Source organism: Papaver somniferum, chromosome 2 (assembly GCF_003573695.1).
Source record: "Papaver somniferum cultivar HN1 chromosome 2, ASM357369v1, whole genome shotgun sequence".
Classification (NCBI taxonomy): domain Eukaryota; kingdom Viridiplantae; phylum Streptophyta; class Magnoliopsida; order Ranunculales; family Papaveraceae; genus Papaver; species Papaver somniferum.
Window position 1 is genome coordinate 51,741,417 of NC_039359.1, and position 27,407 is coordinate 51,768,823.

Here is a 27,407-nt window from a genome sequence, read left to right on the forward strand (position 1 = left end):
CTCTGGTTTGTATAGGTTTTTATATGGACTTCACTTCTGAAATGAAGTCTGTTTTTTTAGGTTTTTATATGGACTTCATTTTTGGAATGAAGTATGTTTTTTTAGGTTTTTATATGGACTTCATTTCTGGAATGAACTCTAGTTTGTATAGGTTTTTATATGGACTTCATTTCTGGAATGAAGTCTGTTTTTTTAGGTTTTTATATGGACTTCATTTCTGGAATGAACTCTGGTTTGTATAAGTTTTTATATGGACTTCATTTCTGGAATTAACTGTTACAGGAAAATAAGTAAAAATTAACACGGAAGAGTACTTTTGTCAGTTTAATATTTTTAAATAATTATGGACCAAACAGTAAAGGCGTTTTCCTAAAGGACCAAACAGACATGGGCCCACCTAAAAAAGGACCAAACGATATTTTTCCTATAAAATATTCTTATCCTGGGCCTTAAGTATGGTTTTAGACTATTGATTTCTTCTTGCTTCTTTTTGACAGATAATGAGTAATGGGGTTTACCGTAGCATGGAACATCGAGCAACAATATACTCATCAAAGGAGAGGCTGTCAGTTGCAACATTTCAGAGCCCAAAACTAGACGTCGAAATAGGTCTGGTCCCTAGAATGATCACACCAAAGGCACCTTCTTTATTCAAGGCAACTCGTCATGAGGATTATTTGAAGAAACTTTTGTCACGTGAACTCGACGGAAAATCATTCCTTGACTCCAGGATAAGGTGCTGAAGGCAATAACCTGTGTGTATAATGTATATTTATATACGAATGTTTGTATTTTATTTTTTGTATGATGATATTATGGTTGTGCCCAACTTCACTATATATCCCTTATTCCCTTACTTTTTTTGTGCATTTTTAGATACATCATTCACTAAGTGGATAGTTACTGAACGTCGTATAAACGTTTGAATTTTCTTGTAGTTTAAAGTCTTGCACCACATTGGTTCGTCATATTCAGATATTCACACGACCAAGAGGTACTGGATTTTCTTGCCCTGAAAGGGGAAGGAATATGTTCGTTTTCCGCTATTTTTTCCATCCCTCTGTGTAAATAACCCAATATAGGTTCACAGTCAATAACGTCTTCACCATCTAGAGTAATGATGAGTCGAAGAATGCCATGCATAGATGGGTGGTGATTTAACATTTGAATTTTGGATGTTTGGTTAAAATTAATTGTTTATCTGCGAACCTTGATAATTTCTCTTCGTTTCTTCTTTTTATGCTTAAAAGGAAAATGATATTTGATTGGAAAGTTCACCTACTTCTTTTACTTGAGTAAAAGTGAGGGTCAATTGCCAAGTTTTTGTAGCTGAAGGAGTAGTTAAGTTGTTGTCAGAAATCGAATCACATTTGATTATTTATGCAGGCTTTCCTTCTGGTTAAAAATTTGTCCCTAAAAAAGGTGAATTATTTTCGACTCGGATGAACCTGGAGAGCTTTTCGTCCAGATACATAGTCAAAATGTATCCAGATCAATATTAGACTGGATACAATTCTTCTACAACCTATAAATAGAGGTGAAATTACAACAGGAAAGTTACACATTGCTAAGCCTTTTTTCCAATAAAAATTTGCAATAACTCCTACTCATTGAGGCATCAGAATGTTCGGTACCCTAATTTTCATCTACCAACAATTATTGAAGATCCAAAGTTAATGAAGACTACTCATCCATCTGGAATGCATCACGAGGAATACTACTAGAACATCCACCGTCTGATATTTCATCTTCAAGTTTAAAACTCAACACTACACTATTTTTAGTGATTAGCAACGGTGGGGTACTATTGCAAAGCGAGGTCGCAACAGTCTTCTTTTGTTCCGAAAGTCGATGTTGCAATTTTTCGCAATGCCCACATTACCATTGCTCGTAACAGTTTCAAACTGTTGCAACGTCAAAATGCCGCAACTGTTTCGAACAGTTGCGAAATTAGATGGTCGCAACAACTTCAAACAATTGCGAAACTGGAATTTCGCAACTGCTTATTGCGGTTGTGAAATTTTTGCAACAACAAAAAAAATAGTGGTTTTGACCCGTCAAACCACTTGTTTGACTGGTCAAAACCAGGTTAAAATCATAGTTACTTCTTATCAAAATCAAATTACCCTTGTTCATACAGTTCTTGAAGTTTCATCATAAAATCAAAGAAAAATGGAAGAAAGATGTTTTCCAAAAGAAACATCTTATTACAAGTTTATAACAAGCACCACAACTTTCCCAAAAGAAGATAAAGACTAGCATCTCAAACAAACCAAAATGAAATCGTCTGGACTTGACATTATCCAGACAAAGTGACCACCTAACATCCTCATTTGGAGACAACATCATACATGATTTCAGGAAATCACATATATTGGTATAACGTCCATGTTTGTTTAATCTGTTTCACAGATAGCAGGTATTTGTACCCGGAAATATTTCCAGGTACAAAACACGATAAAACTGGTGTTGTTGATATAAACCGGGTAAATAACAGGAAATAATTATGAACAACAGACACACGAATTTAACATGGTTCGGAAAATGTTGCTTACATCCACGGAAAAATCCCCGTAGGGACAAATATTTTATTGATATATGGATTATAATGATCTTTGATCTTCTCCCCCTCTTTCCCTCTTTTCGTTCTATCAGGACCTCCCTATTTATACAGTCGAATACCTAATTTCAATATAAACTTAAAAGGAATTAATTGTCCCTGCATGCCTCCTAACATTAATTCTGCATGAAACTACTCTTTCATGTCTCCCTGTATTAATTCTGCATGAAACTGCTCTGCATGCCTCCATGTTTAATTATGTATGAAACTGTAACTGTCATACTTTGAATGGTATGACTTGCTGGTAGAAATGACTGGAGACTGGATGGAGGCTGGCTGGAAATTGGTTGGCAGTATTGATGCATGTTGTCTGCAGTACAACTGACAGCATGGGTAGTGACTGGATGGCAGTGCGGCATTGGCCTCCGACATTGACCGCCGACGCTAACCTCCGGCGTAGGCCGCCGATATTGACCGCCGACGTAGGCCTCCGGCATTGGCCTCCGGCGCTGGACTCCATTATTGGACGCCGACATTGACCGTCGGCGTTGGCCGCCGCCGCTGGCCGCCGACATTGACCGCCGGCGTAGTTCCTAGAAGCGCAACTGGCAACTTGACTTTGATACATGACTAACGGTTGACTTTGACCATTGACCTGGCATTGACTTCATGGAGCCCTTGACTTGCTGGTATCTACTTCTGTGGGTAGGCTGGTGGCGGCTGAATAGTGGACCAGGCAACATTCTGGCCCAATATGTGGTATTTTTACTCATGGTACAAACATCGCCCCCTCTTAACCTCCAACTTGTTGGGGGTTAAGAAAATTCTTTTTCCTTAGTCAATGATGAAGTTTGCCCCAAAGTGTGGATTATTGATGTTGAGGTGATTGGAAAACTTCCCTCGTTGTTTGCGGAAATCACAATTAAGACGCCCCCAATTATGACTGGGAGATCGGTGGGCAACAGTTGAGCATGAACCGTTGTTGTATGAAAAAACTGGACTGAAGGCTGAACTAGTCTGCAATGAAATCGTGATTCTGGAACGGAGTGGTGTTGAAAGTGAGTTGTAACTGTTGATGTAAAACTGAACTGTGGCAGTTGCGTGCGAAAGAGTGTGATCCTTCAATAGTTGAGATGGTAACAAACTTTGTGTGTTGTTGGACCTCCAATGGTCTTGGTAGTGCTACTGGATAGGATATCGATCTTTATACGTCGTCAATAGTTATACGAATCGATATAGCAACAAAGATGTAGACTAGATCGCTATAGTTGTTACGGAACTGAGATGCAATGATTGCGGTAAACTGGACTGCGACGGCCACAAAAAACTGTCCTCTGCAGTAATGAGAAAAACTGGGTAGTAACAGCATTGAGCAAAGCTGGTTTGCAGCAGCTGCGATCATCTTGACTGCAGCAGCTTCGATCAGCTGGACTGCAACAGCATCGAGCAAAGTTGCACTGCAGCAGCTGCGATCAGCTGGACTGCAGGAGTTGCGAACATAGCTGGACTGCAGCAGCTGCGATCAGTTGGAATGCAGCAGCAACGAGCAAAGTTGCACTGCAACATCTACGATCAGCTACACTTCCGGAGCTGCGAACATAGCTGGACTGCAGTAGCTTCGATCAGCTGAACTTCAGCACCGACGAGCATATCCGGACTGCAGCAGCTGCGATCAACTGGACTGCAGGAGGAGTGAGCAACGCTGCACTGCAAGAACTGTGATAAGCTGGACTGCAGGAGCGACGAGCAAAACTTCACTGCAGCAGTTGCGATCAGCTGGACTGCAGGAGCCTCGAACATAGCTGGACTTCAGTAGCTTCGATCAGCTGAACTACATCAGCGACGAGCAAAGTTGCACTGCAGCAGCTGCGATCAGCAGGAGTGTAGGAGATGCGAACATAGCTGGACTGCAGTAGCTCCGATCAGCTAAACTGCAGCAGCGGCGAGCAAAGTTGCACTACAGCAGATACGGTCAACTGGACTGCAGGAGCTGTGAACATACCTGAACTGCAGTAGCTTCGATCATCTAGACTGCAGCAATTGCGGAGGAACTGGATTAAAACAGTTCGATAAACCTGAGTGTAACAGTTACAAATAAAACCAGACTGCATCAGTGATAGACGCATTTATGTGTCTAATATAGCTCATTTGTATATATTGTTAGTACTCGATATTGTACTTATTTGGTTATTTTATGTATTTGTAGGTTTTTTGGAAAGTAATCTCTTGCGGCGAATTTGGCTAAAAATGTGGCATTTGGACCTCCGTTGATAACGTACCGGAAGAGCCTCAGAAGTGTACCGGAAGTATCCCAGAAATACCCCGGAGGAACCCCGAAAAAAGTGCGGAAAATGCCCCAGAGGACACTTGCTATACAGACCCTTGATTTTGGATAAGGGGTAACCTAATTACTAAGGGGTGACCCATTTCCAGGCAGCTGCTAAAGGGACACCAGAACTGGATAGGGGGAGATCACATTTCTTCACGTTTTCAAATTAATGTTTTGGCGGGAAACTTCATGCATGTTTACTGGCAGAGTTGGATTCGATTAATGGACGGTTTCTAAAGAGATTCAACCCCTAAAATCAGTTGGGCTGGATGTGAATGGACTAAACAGAGATGGTACATGTGTTTTGATCGATCAGATTGGGCTGGAATAGCCGGGAGAAGAAATCAGAGTCCAAATAGGACACGTATGGTTCTGTTTACGTTTCAAAGATTTTTTGAGGAGATTCTGGGAGAGTTTTACGCTAAAGAAAACTCTACTTGGTCATGTTAAAGTCTTGGGAGAGTTTTGGGGCAATAGAATAGCTCATAAACGCGTACAGGGAGATCAGAGAGAGATATTCTCTCAACAGCGCAGAGAGAAAAAAAGAAAAGAAAAAGTCGGATTCAGTAGAGATTTTGGGGATTAAAAGACTATATAAGAGTTGGTTCAAGTCATAGAAGGGTTAGAAACCCTTAGGAGAGAATTGGGAGTAGAGGATAGACGAGAAGAAGAAGTTACAGGAGATATTGCTGCTGCTGCTTGCCATTGAAGATCGTGAAGAACACGAAACAGACTCACATAGTCAGTCGTTCTTTAGCAGTCTTAAATAACAATACCAGTGTCGTTGTTTTACAGCAGTAATGGCTTATCGTTTACAGCAGTCTTAAAAGCACTTACCCCTTTGTAACAGTGGCGCTGTAACACCATTACAGCGTTGCAAATTTCTGTTTCATCTTATTATTCATCAAAAAACACCTATTTTAGCCATGAATTCATCTTGTGAGTGTGTCTTTGGGATGAGGAGCTAAACCCATTAGCCGACGACGACGGAGGAAGCCATTGGTCCATATTGATTGGTATAATTCTAATTTTATTATTTATTTGCAATATATTATTTGATTATTTGCATGGAATTGAATTTGAAATATTAGTTTTTATTGAATAGTTGTGAATTATTTTGATGAAGCATGCTGGTTTAAAAACTTTTGATGTTTTATACTTTGTGATTACAATTATTACTTCAAAAATATATTTGAGGCAAATATTAGAATTATTTTTAAAGATAGAATTGCATGAATATTATTTAGAATTTACTATTTAATTGGTCAATGGTGGAATCCTAGTCTTGGTATTTTCTCTAAAGGTTTGAACTATTTTATTTATTTGCCTGTTTAATTTAAATCTATAAAAATTGTTTTCTTCACAAGTCTGAAAAGACCCAGTTTTTACCACTACTACAATCACTTTTGAAACCACCAAATTTTTGGCGCCGCCGACGCGGACCTGTGTTTAGTTAGCATTTTTTTAGATTTTTTTTTATTTTTTTGTTCTTCTTTACGTTTTTTGGGTTTTTCTTGTTTCCTTGCAGATTTTTGAAGATTGGAGCGAAAGACAATTTTGCCAAAGCTTGTGGTGATTTACTTAAAGTTTGGGAGCGAAAAGCAAAGCTATAGGAACGAAAGAAGAAGAATTTTTTTTATTTTTTGATAAAAAGAGAGAAAAAAAAAGAGAGACATTTTTATTTTTGTAATTTTTTTTTTTCAGACTTTCTTTTCTTTTGTTTTTTTTTATGGACTTTGGACATTAATTTTGGGACATTTTTATTTTTATTTTTAAACCCTACGGAAGGGTACCCTTAAATATAAACTGTTTGCAGGGAAGGAAGACGATTACGATATCGTCTCGGCCCCTCGGGTTCGCACACGGCATAGGAGTCGTGGCCCGAGTCGACTTCAGCGGTTCTTCGCCCGTCTGGTACGGGAGGTAAAATTCTAAACACCCGCGAATCTCCTGCAAGCGGGTTACTGGACTCCTTAAGGTGAATATATGCTGAGGACTTGAATATGGACTGTTTTTATATTCCTAGTAAAGGGCAAGGACTGGACCATATAAGATAAGGGTTCGGATTTCATCACCGCTCCCTTCTTGCCCGCCTTAGGAAAACGAAACCTAAAGCGAACCTAAGCCTAAAATTTGGACTAGAAAGAGACCTATAGGGTATCGAGCTTAACAGACAATCATTCGAAAAATATTGGTTACTCTTTTAAGCACACCTCGAAGTTCTTGACGGTTTCTGCGAGTTGAATGCGTGACTGCGCCGCATTGGATCGGTGAGGTTTTGGGTATCAAAGCTCCACTGAGCTTCCCTCGCCTCGATTCAACTTGCTTAAACTCGATTTGATTCCAGAGGGGTGTGCTCAAATTGTAACGAATTCCCTTTCGAAGGATTATAAGCTGGTCTAGAAACAATCTAAGTGGAGCCATCATGCTTGTTGTTTGCTAGAAATCTTTAGGTTTGTTGTGGTAAAGTCGAGTCAGCCTGCTGTGTGATTGCTAGAACCTTCTTCTTAGGATTTTTATTTATTTTTGAATTTTTTTTTAGTGTATGCCCGATTTTGTTAGGGCTTGGAAAAGAGATACTCTAGGTCGATTGATTAGCGAAAAACCTAGTAGTTCTTGTGAATTAAGCAGGGAGCTCGAAGACTCTTCTTTGGAGAGCCCTGTTTTTGGAAACTTCAGTTTTGAGAATTTATCTCTGAGTGACAAAAGTACCCCTAGTACTCCAGTTGAGCCAACGATGGCAACTTTGAAAGATTACATGTTCCCAACTAGGACCAACCGAGCTTCATGCATTAAATTGCCAGCCACTACGGCTAATTTCGAGATAAAACCTAGTATTCTTCAAATGATCCCTAGATTCTTAGGAACAGATGATGAGAACCCTTATTTTCATATTAGGGACTTTGAGGAAATCTGTGGGACAATTAGAATAAAAGACCTTACTGATGAAGTCTTGAAACTTAATATGTTTCCATTTTCCTTGAGAGATAAAGCCAAGACCTGGCTAAACAACCTACCATCTGAATCTATTGAAACATGGCAGGAACTTATTGCTTCTTTCTATATGAAATTCTACCCTAAGCATAAAACTGCAGCTGTTAGGCAGAAAATTAGTGCTAGTGTGCAACAAGAGGGAGAGTCTCTTTATAGGTTTTTAGAGCGATTAAATGATCTCCTATCTCAGTGTCCTCACCATGGATTTGATAATATAAAACTTGTACAGATTATTTATGATGGTTTAGACTATTCGACCAAAGCCATGGTTGAGTCTATGTGCGCTGGTGAGTTCACTAGTAAAAATGCTGATGATGCTTTTACCTTCTTAGGAGTTATCGCTGAAAAATCCTAACAGTGGGAATCTTTTGTTGAACCCCCTAAAAGACTCTTGGTCAATAGAAGTAGCACCAATATGGTAGATACGAGTTTTGCATCAGATGCTAAGTTTGCTGCTTTGTCCAGAAGGTTAGAAGCTTTAGAAATGGGTCAGTCTAAATATAGGCCCCTTGTTGAACCTAATAGAGCCTCTCAAGTCTATAGTTGTGGAATAGAGCCCGATAATTCATTTTGGGAAGGTCAAGTTAGTGAAGAACAAGCCCATGCTGTCTATAACAACTTTAGGTTTGAGAACCGTCAGAAGTTTGACCCATACTCAGAAACCTACAACCCTGGTTGGAGAAACCATCCTAATTTCTCTTGGTCTAAGGGCCAGAATCAAGGCCAGTCTAGCAATTCTCAGCCTCCCCCAGGTTTTGGTTTTAAGAACTCTTCAGGTCAAACCCAGTTTCAGAACACTTCCGATAAAAAGATCTCTACCTTAGAGGAAGCTATCACTATGTTAGTAAGTAACCATGACATGCTATCAAAGAACCACATGAGCTTTCAACAAGAAACTAGGAAGGAATTGAAGAATACTTCCCAGAGTCTTGCCAAGTTAGAACTTCAAGTAGGACAAATAGCTAAGTTTATAAGTGAGAGAGAGGATGGAAGGTTCCCTAGTCATACTGATCCTAACCCTAGAGGAGAGAAATCGTACAATCATGTGAATGCTGTCACAACCCTAAGAAGTGGAAAGAAAGTTGACAACAAGGTCGCCATGCCTGATAGTGAACATGTTGTAGTTCACCCTGCTGAGCCAGAAAATGAGGAGACTGATAGAGTCTCCAAAGAGACCAATGAGGGTCCTGTTGAGCCTCACTTTGTTCCTAGAGCCCCGTTTCCCCAGCTGTAGTCCGACTAAGAGGGAGTCCAACTTTAATGATATTATGAGGTTTTTAAGCAGGTTAATATCAACCTTCCATTATTAGATGCAATTAGGCAGATTCCCTCTTATGCCAAGTTCCTTAAGGACTTGTGTACGCGAAAGCGTAAGCTCAGTGTCCAGAAGAAAGCCTTCATAGCTAGTCATGTGAGTTCTATTATTCAGAATACCACACTCATAAGTATAAAGACCCAGGGTCCCTACCATTCTTGTACAATAGGTAAGTATCGTGTTGAGAAAAGCGTTGCTTGACTTAGGAGCCAGTGTGAACTTACTGCCATACCATGTGTACCTTAAGCTAGGACTAGGTGAGATGAAACCTACCCAGATAACACTCCAGTTAGCTGATAGGTCCGTTAAAATCCCCGTGGGTGTGATCGAGGATGTTCTTATTGAGGTCGACAAGTTTATTTATCCAGTGGATTTCGTGGTCCTAGATACCCAACCTATCCCGACAGAGAACCAAATACCTGTGATTTAGGTCCCCCATTCTTAGCTACGTCTAATGCGATCATAAACTGTCGAAATGGTATTATGAATCTATCTTTTTGGTAAATGACTATTGAGCTGAATATTTTTTAATGTAAACAAGCTACATTCTGAGCTAGATAGCACATGTATTGAAGAGGTGAAAATGATAGGAACCTTAGTTCAGGAGTCATTACCAAACATCGTACCGGAAAATACATTGGAGAGTTGTTTATCCCATTTTAGCCTGGATTTCGACGATGATAGTAACATTGAACAAGTAAATGCTCTGTTGGATTCTGTTCCTATGTTAGATTATGATATATGGAAAGATAGGTTCGAACCATTACTAGCTTCTGAGTCTATCTTAATACCTTATTTAAAAGAGCCTCTGAGTTGGAGTCTAACATACATTTTAGGACCACCCGAGTCTTTCCCTGGATTATGGCCTCCGATTTGGATAGTGATCAGGAAAGTAGTCCAGAGACCGTGCTTCAAGAAAATAAGGAAGCCTTAGAGTGGACCATAGAAGATATGAAGCAAGCTGAGGATGAACCACCTGATTATGACTTAGAGAAAGCAATTGACCTTTTCAAAAACCGATGGTCTAGAAATTAGGAACAGTGTGACTAGTCATGTAGAGGCACCCAAAATTCTAAGTTGGGGGTAGAGATTGTCAATTATCCCCAATAGAAGTCCCTACTTGGGACTCAAGCCTAGTGCATCTGAGGTATCGCTTGAGTGTATTCAGACTCCACAACCTGATCCGCCTGATAATGTCCAGGAGAAAATCCATATGTTAGAGACCCGTTTTTCGGATGAATCTGTTTGCCGAGACACTCATATGAAGCCCAAGTGGGCACCTCAGATAAATCCAGTTGTCTTGCGAGAAACTTTAGATCAGGTTGTGCTCTATATGCTCATTTTTCTGATCTTGAGCATTTGTCTCCTATTCGTGGCAGTTATATTTGGTCTTATGGACCCACAATTATTTCGACTATTGGTATACGACTTTGGAAGGTGAAAATTCTTTTTGAGGTATTTGATGTCTAGCTAATGACTATAAATTTAGCATTTACTGGGAGGCTCCCGCGTTCATGTGATACGGTAATATCCTTCCTTATTTCTTTTCCCTCCAGTGGTAATAGTTTCTCCTTGTTCATGCTTTTAATTTCATCTTTAGAACATTGAGGACAATGTTAGATTTAAGTTTGGGGGTGGGGAAGAAACACTTTTTGTCACCTTTTTGCAATAAATAAACTCCAGAGCTTAGAAATTTATGCCTATTGAGGATTGCACTAACTAATCTAAGTGGATGGAAGCATGTTGGTTGTAGGAGTTGAGGAACCAATCTGATTAGGTGGAAACATCTAGAAGAGTCTATTCATAAAAGCACAGAGCTCAGGTGTTAGAAATAACATGATAGTTTCACCATATCTCGTTGAGTCCTTTTCACTTCTATTTTTATTTTTCTTTTTAAATATGTTTCTAAGTGATTTGGTGGGGCTCACGATTCAAGTTGTTACCAATGCTAGGGTGAATTAGAGTGATTGAGATACCATGAAAAAAAAATAAATAAAAAAAAAAGAGTTGAAAAAATAAAATAAAAATTGAGACCAGACCATTTGACCAAAAGGAATAAATTCAATAAAGTCGACCACTGATACCCTTGTATATGCCAGTTGTGTTGACCTAGAGTTAGGTTATCGACCACTGGTACCCTTGTATATGCCAGTGTGTTGATATTAGTCAGACTAGTATCTCAATCCATTAGGATAGGTTCATTTTGGCGGAGGCCTTCAGACAGATATGGGAAACGCCGTTCACTTAGTAAACATCAAAACCATATATGTTTTTCTATATCCATCTTCTTGATCTATCCATGTGATTAGATTTGACTCCGAATATGATGTCCATAGTGCAACTATCTGAGTAGAGCTCTGTCACTTTATATGAATTTTAGTATGCTTGAGTGCAAACTCGTGTACAGCAATTGGAATTTCGCATCAGGGTACTTCTTTCTGTAGTCAATAAGTATTCCAACCAAGGAGATTCTTTAGTGCCTTCCAAGGTTCTGCGTAGATAGCTAAGCTCTGGAGTATTAAGGTTTTGTGGGTACACCTCTGGTAAACCCCCCGGAGACAACACTCCGCCACTAGGGCCACCTAGTGGTTTAACGGATTACTGCACGTGCTAAGTGTAGTCATTTTATTTTAGATTAGATTTGCTCGAGGACTAGCAAATAATAAGTTTGGGGGTATTTGATAGACGCATTTATGTGTCTAATATAGCTCATTTGTATATATTGTTAGTACTCGATATTGTACTTATTTGGTTATTTTATGTATTTGTAGGTGTTTTTGGAAAATAATCTCTTGCGGCGAATTTGGCTAAAAATGTGGCATTTGGACCTCCATTGATAACGTACCGGAAGAGCCTCAGAAGTGTACCGGAAGTATCCCAGAAATACCCCGGAGGAACCCCGAAAAAAGTTCGGAAAATGCCCCAGAGGACACTTGCTATACGGACCCTTGATTTTGGATAAGGGGTAACCTAATTACTAAGGGGTGACCCATTTCCAGGCAGCTGCTAAAGGGACACCAAAACTGGATAGGGGGAGATCACATTTCTTCACGTTTTCAAATTAATGTTTTGGCGGGAAACTTCATGCATGTTTACTGGCAGAGTTGGATTCGATTAATGGACGGTTTCTAAAGAGATTCAACCCCTAAAATCAGTTGGGCTGGATGTGAATGGACTAAACAGAGATGGTACATGTGTTTTGATCGATCAGATTGGGCTGGAATAGCCGGGAGAAGAAATCAGAGTCCAAATAGGACATGTATGGTTCTGTTTACGTTTCAAAGATTTTTTGAGGAGATTCTGGGAGAGTTTTACGCTAAAGAAAACTCTACTTGGTCATGTTAAAGTCTTGGGAGAGTTTTGGGGCAATAGAATAGCTCATAAACGCGTACAGGGAGATCAGAGAGAGATATTCTCTCAACAGCGCAGAGAAGAAAAAAGAAAAGAAAAAGTCGGATTCAGTAGAGATTTTTGGGGATTAAAAGACTATATAAGAGTTGGTTAAAGTCATAGAAGGGTTAGAAACCCTTAGGAGAGAATTGGGAGTAGAGGATAGACGAGAAGAAGAAGTTACAGGAGATATTGCTGCTGCTGCTGCTGCCATTGAAGATCCTGAAGAACACGAAGAACAGACTCACATAGTCAGTCGTTCTTTAGCAGTCTTAAATAACAATACTAGTGTCGTTGTTTTACAGCAGTAATGGCTTATCGTTTACAGCAGTCTTAAAAGCACTTACCCCTTTGTAACAGTGGCGCTGTAACACCATTACAGCGTTGCAAATTTCTGTTTCATCTTATATTCATCAATAAAAACACCTATTTTAGCCATGAATTCATCTTGTGAGTGTGTCTTTGGGATGAGGAGCTAAACCCATTAGCCGAGACGACGGAGGAAGCCATTGGTCCATATTGATTGGTATAATTCTAATTTTATTATTTATTTGCAATATTATTATTTGATTATTTACATGGAATTGAATTTGAAATATTAGTTTTTATTGAATAGTTGTGAATTATTTTGATGAAGCATGCTGGGTTTTAAAAACTTTTGATGTTTTATACTTTGTGATTACAATTATTACTTCAAAAATATATTTGAGGCAAATATTAGAATTATTTTTAAAGATAGAATTGCATGAATATTATTTAGAATTTACTATTTAATTGGTCAATGGTGGAATCCTAGTCTTGGTATTTTCTCTAAAGGTTTGAACTATTTTATTTATTTGCCTGTTTAATTTAAATCTATAAAAATTGTTTTCTTCACAAGTCTGAAAAGACCCAGTTTTTACCACTACTACAATCACTTTTGATAAACCACCAATCAGTTGCGTCCAACTGAGTACAAAATTGATGAGAAAAAGTGGACTGCATCAGTTGCGTCCAACTGAGTGTAGCAGTTGCTTTTGAACTGGACTACAACAGTTCGATCAATTTAAGTGTGGAAGTTATTAATGTTACTATTTGCAACAAAATATTAGGGTCTATGCTCGCCCCCTCTTAATCCTGTAACTCGTTGGAGGACTAAAAAGTTTGGGTTACCTTTTGTTTCGATTTCCAGCAGCTGAATTTCACATTGTATTCAGGTGCTATATAACTCGCCCCCAAGCGTGTGGAGTGTTACGCAACTCGCCTCAAAAGAGTTACTTTAGACCATGAGGTGTTACATATCTCGCCCCCAAGTGATAATCAGTCACGTTGAAGTGATATGCAACTCTTACCCAGAGAAAATAGTGACTATCATGCTGCTCAATGTTCGCACAAGGGTGCACTTCCTTGCTACATCTTTATCGTGCATGGATCGAGGTTGAAAGTTTTTCTACTATCTGAAATTCCCGTAGGGGGCCAATCCCACTATTCCAGATTCGCACAGAATTGAGACGTGTGCATATCCTCATGCCTTGGCATGTGAAAATGCTCGCCACATTGTAGGTGTCCCAGTACACAAAAGTATGCATGATTATATGAAATGATGCAAAAATATTTAATTGTATTCGTACCTTACGAGATATGGAATTGCGACTCTATGTATATGTGGCAGTTAGGATGTCCACTGAATATTATATGTATTTTTCACTTGATGGTGGTCGTTGACCGTGTGTGATGACGTCGCTCGAAACCTCAAAAATAGTTATCTTCAAAGTCATGATTTTTCACCTCCAGGTTGTAGGGAAATGAAATATGACTCCAACCACTAGTGGAAAATGGGGTTTTTATAACCCACATCTGAGACCCTCAGTAACAGTACTTGGATCGTTGACCAAAAATAGCCGTCTGAGATACGATAAAAACACGGAAATATTCCGAGATGATTAATAGCCGTCTCTGAATAATTACCTTTTTTTCCTAAAACTGCTACCGATCCCGCGACCCATGAAAACGGATATCGATGTGATAATTTTTTATTATTTGATAGAGAATATAAATATACCTCTTTCCCTCTCCCGTTTATCTTTCTTCTTATGCTCTCTCGGTCTCCTCGCCTCTCTTATCCATCTTCTTCACCCTCACCACCAAAGCAAAACTGGAAAAAACCTCATAGGAAAATCAATTAAATCGTTTCTCTTCAACCCAGCCCCTTTTACCGTCTTCTTCATCTCCTCCAAAAAAATCATAGAATTATCCAGTAAAACATGTAACCATGGACTTAAGCAAAGAGGAAGAAATTCGTCCATTGTTCTTGAACCATATTCTTCTTTTCATCTTTGCGGTTAAGGAGAAAACTGAAGAGATCTTGAAAGATCGTGATGAGATGCTGAAATTGAAAGAAGGGGAGTTGGAGATTAAAGGGAAAGAACATCAGAAACTCCAAGTTGAGTTGAAGGAATTTAATCCTACTGTGGTATGATTTTCTTCATCTCTGATTTTGAAATTTAGGGTTCATAAATTTTTGATAAAGGGTTTTCATATCTTTATCTTGATTTGTTGAATCAGAGTTTCTGATTAGGGGTTTTGATTTTTAGATAAAGGTTTTTCGTTTATTGATCATGCATTGTTGAAATAGAAGTTTTGATTTAGGGTTTTGATCTTGATATTTGATTTCTTCTCGATTTTGGCTTTAACTAATTAATATTAAATTCTGAATTAAGAGTTTCAATTTCTTATCTTAGATTCCTGAATCTGGGATTTGATTTTGATTTGGGGATTTTTTTTCCGTATGTGCAGAGTCTTCCACTGGTTCAATCTCTGAGAGATAAAGAAGCAGAAAAGAATGAAAAGAACAAGAAAAAGAAGATGAAGAACTTAGATAAGAAAAAACCACCATCAGCCTATGTTGGTGCAAAGATCAATAGGCTGAGGTTAAAAAAGAGAACCCAGATGCAGAATTCAAAGAAGTTTCAAAAAATTTAGGATTCAAATCGAAGAGAAGAGGCGAAGAAGCTAGTCGAAGAGGATCATAAGCAGAAAACTGCAATGGAATTGCTTGAATAATACCTGCAGTTCAAGGAGAAAACTGAAAACACAATCAAGGTTTGTTTGTTCATCCATTCGCTTATCGAAATTTTTGAATTTTTGTGGAACTGGAGTCTAATGCAGTGTGTAATTGCAGAAAACGAAAGAGAACCAGCAAAAGAAAAATAAGCTTAAGAGTGAAACCAGTGAAGTAAACAACAAGCCAAATAGGCATGCTTCCTCATTCATTCTATTCAGATAAAATTTTGTTTTTCTAACTTGTGAGATACAGCTTAGATGTTTTTATATGTGAATTGGGGTTTGTAGTGGTTTTGATTTTGGCAATGCAGCAAAGAGGCAAGGAGGAACTTGGTCTGAGACAGGGAAGGCATCAGCAATGTGACTATCAATGCATTAATTTTTGTTTTTGTTTTCAATTTTTAGAAATGAAGATGAAAGAATAATCATGTTGCAGATGATGAGCTTGGTGGAGTTGAGTTTTGATTCTTGAATGACAGACACTTAGTTTTAATACTCTTGTACAATGGTTTAATTACTGGTCTGATATGTATCTCCATGCTGCTATCACATCCATGAGACATATCCATTGGTTTTAAATACTTTATTATTTTGTTGAAGGAAGTGGACCATGACTTTGAAGTTGATACCAAAATACATCTACAACACATACACCAGTTACGGCACTGGGAAGATTGCCGAGTTAGAGAGTTGTGTGGCAGCACATAGGGAGAAGTTTGAATCTGTGAGTTTCCATCTCTTCATCTTTATTATTCACAAGTCTGTGAACAGGGAATTTAATATTTATACAAACACAATGAGCCCCTTCAGTTTTCAAGTGATCTAACAACTTTCTGGACTTTTTTTAGTATACTGTTTTTGTATGTGCATAGTTGCAACATGATCTTTAACAGCAATTTGAATGCTAGTTAATTGTATGATTTTTAAGCTAGTATATAAGCATGTGTATATTTTATTAGATTGAAGATGGTGATATATTTGCAACCATTAACCAGAAGGATGGAATGGTCAGCTTTCTTGAGGATCCAGAACAATATAATAGTTGTGAGATGATTTGAGAGTATTGACATGTAAAGACCCGCAAGTTCATCAACGATATTAGACTAGTCAAGAGACGTATCAGCAGATATTAACTCGATTTGGGATATAATCCCATTACTCATCATTATAGTTATAGACCGTTAAAATGACCATTACGCAGAATGGTCCTTTTCAAAGTCTCCATAATATTTATTGCACTTATTTCCAGTAAGGGTAGTATGGTCATTTTCACTATCTATAATATTCACTTTACTTATTTCCGATAAGGGTAGTTTGGTCATTTTAACAGTCTCCATAATATTTATTGCACTTATTTCTAGTAAGGGTAAAATGGTCATTCTCACAGTCTGTAATATTTTCTTTACTTATTTCTAATAAGGGTTGTATGGTTATTTTCACAGTCTGTAATATTTAGTTTACTTATTTCCGATAAGGTTAGTCTGGTCATTTTCACAGTTTCCATAATATTTATTGCAGTAAGTTCCATTAAGGGTAATATGGTCATTTTCACAGTCTGTAATATTTATTTTACTTATTTCTGATAAGGGTAGTCTGGTAATTTTCACAGTCTGCATAATATTTTGTTGCACTTTTTTCCATTAAGGGTGATATGGTCATTTTAACAATCTGTAGTATTTACTTTACTTATTTCCGATAAGGGTAGTCTGGTCATATTCACAATCTTCGGAATTTTTTTGCACTTATTCCGATAAGGGTAGTCTGGTAATTTTCACTATCTTCGGAAGAAGCAGTTATGTCAAAGTCAATTAAAAAAAAAATGTATTTTGATTTATAGAAATGAAATATAATTGTTAGTTTGTACAAATGTGGGAAAATTAATGACAAGTAAAATTTAAAGTGTTATAATTTTGGGGTTGTTTTAGATGTTGTGAAATATTTGGGTGGAACCGTCACTTTGAATTATAATTGTGATTGTCTGTAAAATTGTCAACAAATATTATTGTGACTAATAAAAGAATTTAATATTCCTAATTATTATCACGAATACAAAATTTAATAACAATTATAGCTGTTGCAGGACTTACCACAGGTGTATCTGTGACTGAAAAATAAACCCTGACATATTGCACTGTTACAAAATCCTGATTTTGGTGTAGTGAACCTTTGACTGATGTCTCTGTTGTGTCTATCTATGATAGATAAAAAGGTACATGTTATCGATTTGCAGAAATTATTATCTTCAGCACCCATCGTCGGAGAGTTAGAATTGGAGAGGCTGCACTCTGCTTGTGGGAAAGGACAGTAGTCCCACATCCCTAGTTTCCGCATAATTAACTTAAATATAATATGGAACGGCCGCTCCACTCATCGCCAATTGGTTTTGAGTTGGATGCCCGCAGACTTTAACATGGTATCAGAGCTAGGCCCGTACGCGGGATGTAGGCCGTATTTTGGCCGTCGTGACCCGAGTGGGCACATCTACACCCGTGACCGAATGACTGGTCACTCGTATGACCTGTACGTGAGGTATTGTCCGTGACCGAATGTCACCAGCACACCCATGACCCACACGTGCATAGGTCCACATGTTAGGCCGAATGACTGGCCTTACATGTGAGGGAGTGTGTGAAAGGACAATAGTCCCACATCCCTAATTTCCGCATAATTAACTTAAATATAATAGGGAAGGGCCGCTCCACTCGTTGCCAATTAATTTTGAGTTGGATGCCCGCAGACTTTAATAACGTGCAAAGAATGGGGTTTCTTTTAGATATATGAAACTCCAATTATTTTTGCGTCCAAATTGATTTTATGGTGGGTATATAAAAATTAGGATGTTCATGGGTATCGATGAGGTACTTCTTGGCTTTAACAAATTAGATCTTTTTATGATGGTGTAGGTGGTAAACCATGGAGTTGACACTTTATTGGTGGAGATCCCACAACTAATACCCTTTAACAATTTCTAGATCTAAACTTATTTAACATGAAAATGAAGATAAAAATGATGGAAATGTAAAATAAGACACAAGATTTACGTGGTTCGATCAATGTGATCTACATCCACGGGGTTCACTATGATTGTTGAAATTACATTTGGATTACATTGAGACTCCATTAATGAGTATTTGGAGCTCTAAGTTGGTGAAGGAAGAAGATGGAGATAATAATAATACAAATTCTGTTTTCTCTCTCTATAAATGTGTCCTCCTCTAAAGTGTGCCCCCTTTCCTGATAATACTTTCTCTCTCATACCTTTCTCTTTATATAGGTGTTTACATAGTGGATGACAGCTAAGATGTAGTGGAGTACAACTAATATTCCCCTATTTTCGGATTTGACATGCGACACCATCGCACGCTCGTACTGACGCTTCCCGCACGCTAAGGAAATAGATGAATCTCGCAAACTAACAAATTATTTGTGCCACATTCTGCCCCTACACGAAATCAGAAATTCAAGGTTTCTTCAATCTCCCAATGGATGAGAAAAAGAAATCTTGGCAGTTAGAAGGAGATATGGAAGGATTTGGACAAGTCCATGTCAAATCAGAAGACCAAAAGCTTGATTGGGGAGATATGTTTTCCATGTACACTCTTCCTAGACATATGAGGAAGCCCCGGCTATTTCCCAAACTCCCTCTACCTCTCAGGTGACTCCTTTGTGTCTTTGGCTTTCCGATTGAGAATATGATTTATACATGATATTTGTAGTATTGCTAGGCCATAGCAAGCCGAGGGATGAGGAGGGTTGTGATCGATGTTGATCCCAAAGTATGTCGTGTACATGTCAATTTATGTAGGATATATATACCCTGCACCACTCAAGCATAGCCTAAATGTTAAAAAAGTCTGAAGTTGCAAAAGATATAACCCGTCAATTTATCTCTTCATGCAGGGTGACAATTGAATCCTACTCATTGCAGTTGAGTAAACTAAGCATGACCCTCCTTGAGTTGATGGGTAACGCCCTACAAATCGAGGCCAAGGTCATGGAGGAGTTGATGGGAGACAAATTATAAAGATGAATTATTATCCTCCTTGTCCTCAACCAGAGAATGTCCTCGGAAATACACCACACTCAGATGCTACCGGTTTAACGATCCTCCTTCAACTCAACGAAGTGGAAGGTTTACAGATTAGAAAGGAAAATATGTGGGTTCCCGTTAAGCCTTTGCCTAATGCATTCATAGTGAACGTTGGAGACCTCTTGCAGGTAAATAGAGTTAAAATTGTGTATTTTTGTTTTTGTTTTTATCAGGAGTTAAAATTGTGTAGGGGCATGCATATATACAAAATTCTGGATCTCGTTCTCAAGTTTGAGCATTGATTATTCTTTATTACATTTTGTTTTAACAGATAATGAGTAATGGGATTTACACTAGTGTGGAGCACCGAGTAACAGTGAACTCAGCAAAGGAGAGGCTCTCAGTTGCAACATTTCATAGCCCTCAACTAGGTATAGAGACAGGTCCAATAGTTGGCTTGATCACACCCGAGACACCTGCCTTGTTCAGAAGAGTTGTGTATCAGAAGAGTTGTTCAGAATAGTATTTGGGTCCTAAATTTTGGTATGCCATTGAGTTTGGGTCGTAAGTTTGTCCATTTTAGAGTTTGGGTTGTTGACCCGTTAGTCAACTGGTCAATCGTTAACAGAGTTAACATCTGTTGGTAGTTATATTTACATATTTGCCACCGACTCATCCCAACCGTTGATCTGTAAATTTTATCTCATCAACTTTCAGGGAATTTTCAATACTGATCTTCGTGCGGGCACACTAATATATTGTTACTGAAAGCTAAAATACAAATGCATAATCAGTTGCTCCGTTTTCAATCAAAGTGTTCGTAGTCTTATACAACTTAATCTTGTTTATATTATCATCATCTAAACGTTTATATTCTCTTCGTCTAAACCATTCACAGAAAATCAAACCTTTTCAATATGATTTTGATCCAAAATCAAAAGAAAACAAGACAATTAATTCTTTAATTCATTGATTTTAACGGATTAGTTGAGACAGGAATAATTTGAGAGATCTGTTGAATTCTGAATAGAAGAAGAGATTATTGGGGTTTTGAGAGGGTTGGAACTAAATGACAAAGAGAGAAGCATCTCCTAATGATTTTAATAATCTCCCATGTCTTCATGATACCAATGATTCCCTGCCTAAATTAACAAACCCCATAATTTAATTACAGTTCTAGTTCAAAAAAAAAATATTGAATGTAGATCCAAGAACCCAAACGACATTTAGATTCAATTTTACTGATGCAACATTTTCTACCTTCACAGACGAATCTGAGACGAGAAACGCAAGTTGATGGATATAAAGAGACCAAAAAAAGTCTTTACGGGGTTTCAGGGAAAGAGAAGGGATTTGTTTCTCAACAAAGTCAAAAGGGTTTCAACAATTTGGAAGGAAGAGGAGCAGATGTAAATACCTGAAACGAGGTCAACTTTATAATGGAATGGTTATTTGACCATGTTGACTAACGGGTAAACGATCCAAACTCTAAAACGTACAAACTTATGACCAAACTCAAAGGCATACCAAAATCTAGGACCCAATTACTAATTATTTCGTAAACTTGACGGAAAATCATTCCTCATGTAGGAGAAGGAGAAGGAGACGAAGATAATAACCCGCGTGTATAATTTATGTTTATGAATATTTTGTATTTTAATGTCGCTGCCGAACTCTAGTATCCTATGGATTGTGACTATAGATGTTCCTATATCCCGTACGTTTGTTGTGCATTCTTTAGCTGCATCATTCACTATATGGATAAAAACCAAATCTTGTGCACTACATAACCTGTTTCTTGGTTTTATTTGTTTCTTCTTTTTATCCTTAAAAGTCAATGTTGATATTTGATTGGCAAGTTCACCTACTTATTTTAATTTACTCGAGTGAAAGTGAGTTATCGCCATGTTTGCTGCTAAAAGAACAGGTAAGTTAGTTATTTTGGTTTGACATTCGCTGAGGAGATGCATAACTTTTCTAACATGTTTAGTTGCCAGAATCGAATCAGTTTGATTTTTTATGGAGGCCTTCTTTCTGGTTAATAACCTCATTTCAATAGAACAAGTCATTCATGAAATCAGGAGGAGGAAGCAACCCAACAAATGGCTTCATCTTTATTCAATTTCACTCATTTATTTGAAATTTTGTAAGTGATGGACATAAATGATGTCCCCTGGTTGTGGATAAAAAGGATGGGGATTTCTGCATTTGGGATTTTTGTGGTTTCCCCAATCTCAGTAAGTAGTAGGAATGACTTTTTATTTGGTTGATGCTTGCTTAAATAAGCTCCATCTTACTTTTGGTTAAGTTATGGGCCAAATAGGTTTTGGCATGCCTACCCTAGTTATAATTAGCAATCTCAGGTTACATTTAAGATTTTGTATCTTGCTTGTTTGTGGATTTATTACTGTGGGATATGAAAATGATAGAAGACAAGCAAGATCCATACGAATAGCTAGTTACAATTAGCAATCTGAGGTTACAGATAAGAATCATAAGATTAATGTCGACTTGGACATATCATGACACTCTTATCAATTATCATTGTCATTCACCCCCACTGGTTTACCATCCTGTGGATGGTGGGCATATCATCATCGTGTTGAGCCGCATGCAATTTCTAGTTGCCACTTGACAAGCAGGGTGTTGAGCCGCATGCAATCCGCTAGTTGCCACTTAGCAAGCAGGGTCGACAAGATATCCATTTTCGGTTTCTTTTTCTTTGATTTTTTATTTTTATGAAGTTGTTGTTAATCTAAAATTTATTTATTTTTATTTAAAAAAATGGTGCTTGCCTTCCATTGAAGAAGAGACGATTAAAATAGTGGGTGGAATAATATTCTGATCTAGAAAGTCCAAAGTAATTAAAACAGCAAAAGAATAGACGAATCATCAGATAGAGCTTGACTCTGTTCATGTTTTGATACAGAGGAAAAGGAGGTTATTCAAACTGATTAGCAAGCTATTTAGAAAATTCATGGAGATATCAAAACCATTAAAGCTATGTGGTTTTTTGTTTGTACCTAATGTTCAGGAATTAGCCAAACAATCTCTTGCAGAAGTTCCAGCTCGATACATACGCACTGACCAGGACTCGTCGACAACCGTCTCTGGTATGTGTATGGTAGATCAAATTTTACCTGTTATCGATTTGCAGAAATTACTGCCTCCAGATCCCGTCATTGGAGACTTCGAATTGGAGATGCTTCACTCTGCTTGCAAAGAATGGGTTTTCTTTCAGGTATATATATATGTATCATATTCCAACTATAATTGTGTATGGTAATTTCCTTCTATCACTTGTAAGAATTAGGATGCAAATGAATATGAATTAGTTTTGGCCTTGTAACTACTGGAAACCCAGTAGTACACCCAAAGTGATAGTAACCAAGATCTAAGACATACTAAGTAAGATAAACACCGAAATCTTTATTGATGAATCATTCAAAATAACAAAGATACAAGTTCTTGAATATAAGGAAACCCTAATCTCTCTCATACGTTAAACTCTCCCACTCTCCAAAATTTGATCCCTTATACATTTCCCAAGGACCTCTATTTATAGGCCATCTAACCCTAATGGAATACAACTCATTTTATCTCGTCGCGTTATCGCAGTAACGCTTTACACTTCTCCCAGACCGTTTTCCATAAAGTTTTTCCCCTTATTTCGCTTACTTCACATGAGATTGTCGGGACACCTGTCTCTTTTCTTGCTCCATAATTTATCTATCTCGTGGATTGTCTTTTCGTCTAAGTAATATTACTTCGTCCTTTTTTACTTCGCGGCAGATATCTTGTAGGGTACTTCACGGATCTTCATAACCCTTGTTCTTCTCGGAGCTTACTTCGTGATGAGACACTATCTCGCACATAGCTTTTACCTCATCGACTTGTCAATAATGGTGACTCTGACTTGATTTGGCAAGTCACCGACAAAGATTTTCGTGACACGATACATGATCTTTAGTCCGAATTCTCGCGTCTTCCTATGTCCACGTGGCGATCCATATTTTGGTATCTACATATTTCCTTTTCTTATTCTTCTCGATCGTAGGGAAAGGAGAATAAGAACCGTCTGAAGTTAAGTAACCGCCACTCCTCCCCATCAATGCTCTCCACGTGGTCCCTTTTCTCGTGTAACCGCTAATTACCGATTCGTATTCTTCGATCGTGGGTAGTTTGGTTTGACTAGTCATCTCTGTAAATACCCCTTTTCTCAGTACGTTATAACCTTTACCTTCTTCTCTTCCCTTTCATTCCTTCTGTAAACTTAGGTTTCGTTTCGTTCTCCTCCAATGGCTCCTAAGAAAGTCCCAGTCCTACTACCTCTACTACTTATGAGGAATTTAAAATCGATCTTCAGAAGTTGGGTATTTCTCTATCTTCGGCGATTCATTCCTCCGTTTCTCCTCCTATTACCGTAACCAAATTCATGGAATTAAATTACCGATGGATTCAAACGGAAACTTGGTCTTCTACAAGGATGTTGATCACCGCTGGCCAACTGAGAGCGGGTCTTTCTTTTCCTTTGTATGATCCGAAGAAACCTCTTTTTTATGAAATCCTAGTCAAGCTTCAGCAAGGTGTTCATCAATTGAGTGGAAATGCCATCTGTTTTGCTAATGAATTCGTCAGAAGGTCTAAAGACAATACTTCCCGGATTCCACTTTTGGTGCAAAGTTTCGTTCCTGCGGATTACAACATTGAATCTTTCTCTGCGAACTACACCGTCCAGGATATGACCGCGATAGCCTATGGGGAGTGGGGCGTCAAGCTTTCTCGCAACACTTTGGCTGATCCTTCCAAGGCCCTTCTTTTAGATGTGGATCCTATTGGTGCGAAACGAAACAAGTATCTTCGTCTTTCTAGTGATGAGGATTGGATAATGTTTCATTTGATAGCCGAAGGCCCTCTGGTGTGGGGTCTCGACGAGAATAGGGCTGCTCGCACTGGTCCTCTCCCTCAACATGCCCATCTCGTTGTATATGATGCATGTCGATTTCGCTGGCATAAGATGCCCAACGAGGTTAGTCTTATCCTCCTTCAGTTTCCTTGTCTTTTATTTTATTGTTTCCTAATGTCCTTGTTCCTGCCTCAGTATCCTCTTCCCCCGCCTGGTATGCTGAAGGACCGCTCTAAAAAGTCAGTTCACGCATAGGTTCGTATCCCGTGTCCCCCCTTTTGGTCGTTGTTTTCGTTGATTCATAACCTCCCATTTTCAAGAGAATTAGCCTCAATCATCGGATGGTCCTGCTAAGAATTTGAGGAAACACCAACGTTCTGGGGTTCCTCCTAGTATTGACCAGGTATCCCTTTCTTCCTTAATTTGCTTTCTTCTTCTCTCATCATCCCTTAACTTCGTGGATTTCAGGACGATGCTCCCACCTTTCGCACCTCACAGCGTTGTCGTCACGGCTTGGATGTGGACGGCCTGTCATAAGTCCCTTCCTCAGTCTTACCTCTCCCTGATCCCTCTCAGTATCCTCTCTCATCTTGCGAGACTATCCCCTCGCGTAGTGCCCCTTATCCCGAGCTCACTTCGTCTAGAGGTGGTCGGCCAACTACCGAAGTGGAGGAGCCTAATCTTCTTCCTAACCTAAAATTTTAAAGGGATATTTTTGTTTCAACTCGTGGATATCCTTCCTTAAGATCCGAGGCTACCAAATCTTTGGTTTCTCCTAGTTTTAACGATTTTCTGGCTGAAGATCAATCCTTTATTTTGAATGCTTCTTTGAATCTCTCTCTGAAGCAACATTCTACCATAATGGGTTTGGTGAGTCTTTAACATGCGTTTAATCATTTGTTTTCCCCTTGTAATACTTCGCGGAATTTTTAAAGCAGATCTTTCATCTTTAGGAGCAACATCGCAGCATGGCTCATCTCGTGGAGCTTCGGGAGTCTCGTGAATTGATGAAAAAGTATAGCGCTCGTATTCTCCACTTAGAGGAGCATCTCACAGAAGAGAGGAAAATCTCGTCCGATCTTTTTCGTGAGTTTCCCTTTCTTTGTTATTTTGGCACTGTCTTTCTCAGGAAGTGAGAAAGAGCTGCAGGATCAGGTCTCTCTTTTATCCTCTGAAAAGGACAGTCTTTCCAACAAGGTATCCACTCTTCAAGAGGACGTTCAGTATTTTCATGAGGATCTCGATCAGATGGTGAAGGATACAACCCTGATTGCAAAGCGTCTTCTCAGAAATCCTCAAGACGAGAAGGTCAGGCTATTTAATGAGTTATGTGATTCCCAAGGCATTCCTCGCGTTTCTCTGGATCTTGAAGAATTTTATGATGATGAGCCTGAACCTTCTGCCAAAGAATCATTTCCTATCATTAATGAATTGTCTCCTACTAGCAAGGATACATAAACCGACGAGGATCGTGAAGATGATTCCCGCGAGGATACCGAAACCGACGAGGATCATAAAGATGATTCCCGCGAGGATGCATGACCCTTTTGAACTTTGCTAGTGTTGTAACCTTAGCTTTCACTTTGGATGGACGCTCCCAATCTTGAGGGGCAGACAATATTTTTAATGTATTTTCGTTTTCCTCTATCTCGTGCCTTTGCTTTCGTACCAAGTATATACTTTGGAAAACCGATTCTTGTGAGGATAATGTTGAATAAGAACATAAATTATAAAAGTATATACTTTCCTCTTGTTCTTATTGAGCATTATATAATCAAGACAATGTTGCGCAAGCCATATTTCATGCTTAGTCCTCTCTATTTATTGTTTCAACTTCCTTGCTGGGTCTGAGCAAATTTGTGTTTTCTTTGTGACTCTACCAGGTCTTATTGCGCCTCCTAGTTAAGGTCTTATTGTGCCTCATCCTTTATGAAGGATCTTAATTCGAAGAAGTATCAGACGCTTATTATCCTTGCGAATAATAATCTATCTACCTCGTCTTAACATTTATTTTTATTTTCTCCGCGACAATGCGACAGGCCTAGCTATTCCCTTGAACATTAGCCACATGACATTGCCGTCTTTTTTGGTCACAACTCCCTAATCTGGAGGGCGCCATCCATTTATATTCCTCCTGATTTCCCCTTCAAGGAGGTTAACCCTGACATGCATGTTGGTCTCCTCCCATCCAGTTATTACGACAGTCAGTTGTTTTCGTGGCTTCTTATCACCTTCGCCGATATGGCTTGGGGTTACGAAGTCACACCCCAAGTGAGGTTTCATTGGGATCGAGTGCATAGTAGACAATACTTTCCATATGGACATGTCCGGTAACGCTACAGACGTCCCAGGCACCCGCAGCTCAACTGAATACGTCGTCACCTTGGTCATATTTCTGCACCCCTTACTGAAGGCCATTATAAAAAGGGACCCTCAGTGGATAGGTCTTATTATTTCCTCTATATTATGTCTCTGAGAGTTGTTCATGACATGCTTTAGGTCTTGCCTCTTGCACTTTTCATGTGAACTAGGGTTCATGCCGTGGATTCTCATCCTTCCTAGGCGAAGGTTTTAAGTTTCCCGGGAAACTTTTTATTTTGTGAATCTTATTTTCCTCCTAATGTGAGGTCTTATTTCTCTTTAGTTATGTTGTGAGTTTTTTTTGCTTATTTAAAAGACCTTGCTCCTGTATAAGTTGATTATGGAAGAAATATTTCATTAATAAACTCAATTCTACACATTTATTTCCTTTTCTGTATTATTAATTACATTCATGGGTATTACTTCTTGATATACACTGGATTCCAGGGATGATTCAGCTATCGATCTTGACTCTCGATC

General features: G+C 38.6%; 1 pseudogene; it reads left to right on the forward strand.

The window, feature by feature from the left end:
• Positions 1-27,407, forward strand: part of LOC113350997 — a 76,686-nt pseudogene that overhangs the window by 23,824 nt on the left and 25,455 nt on the right.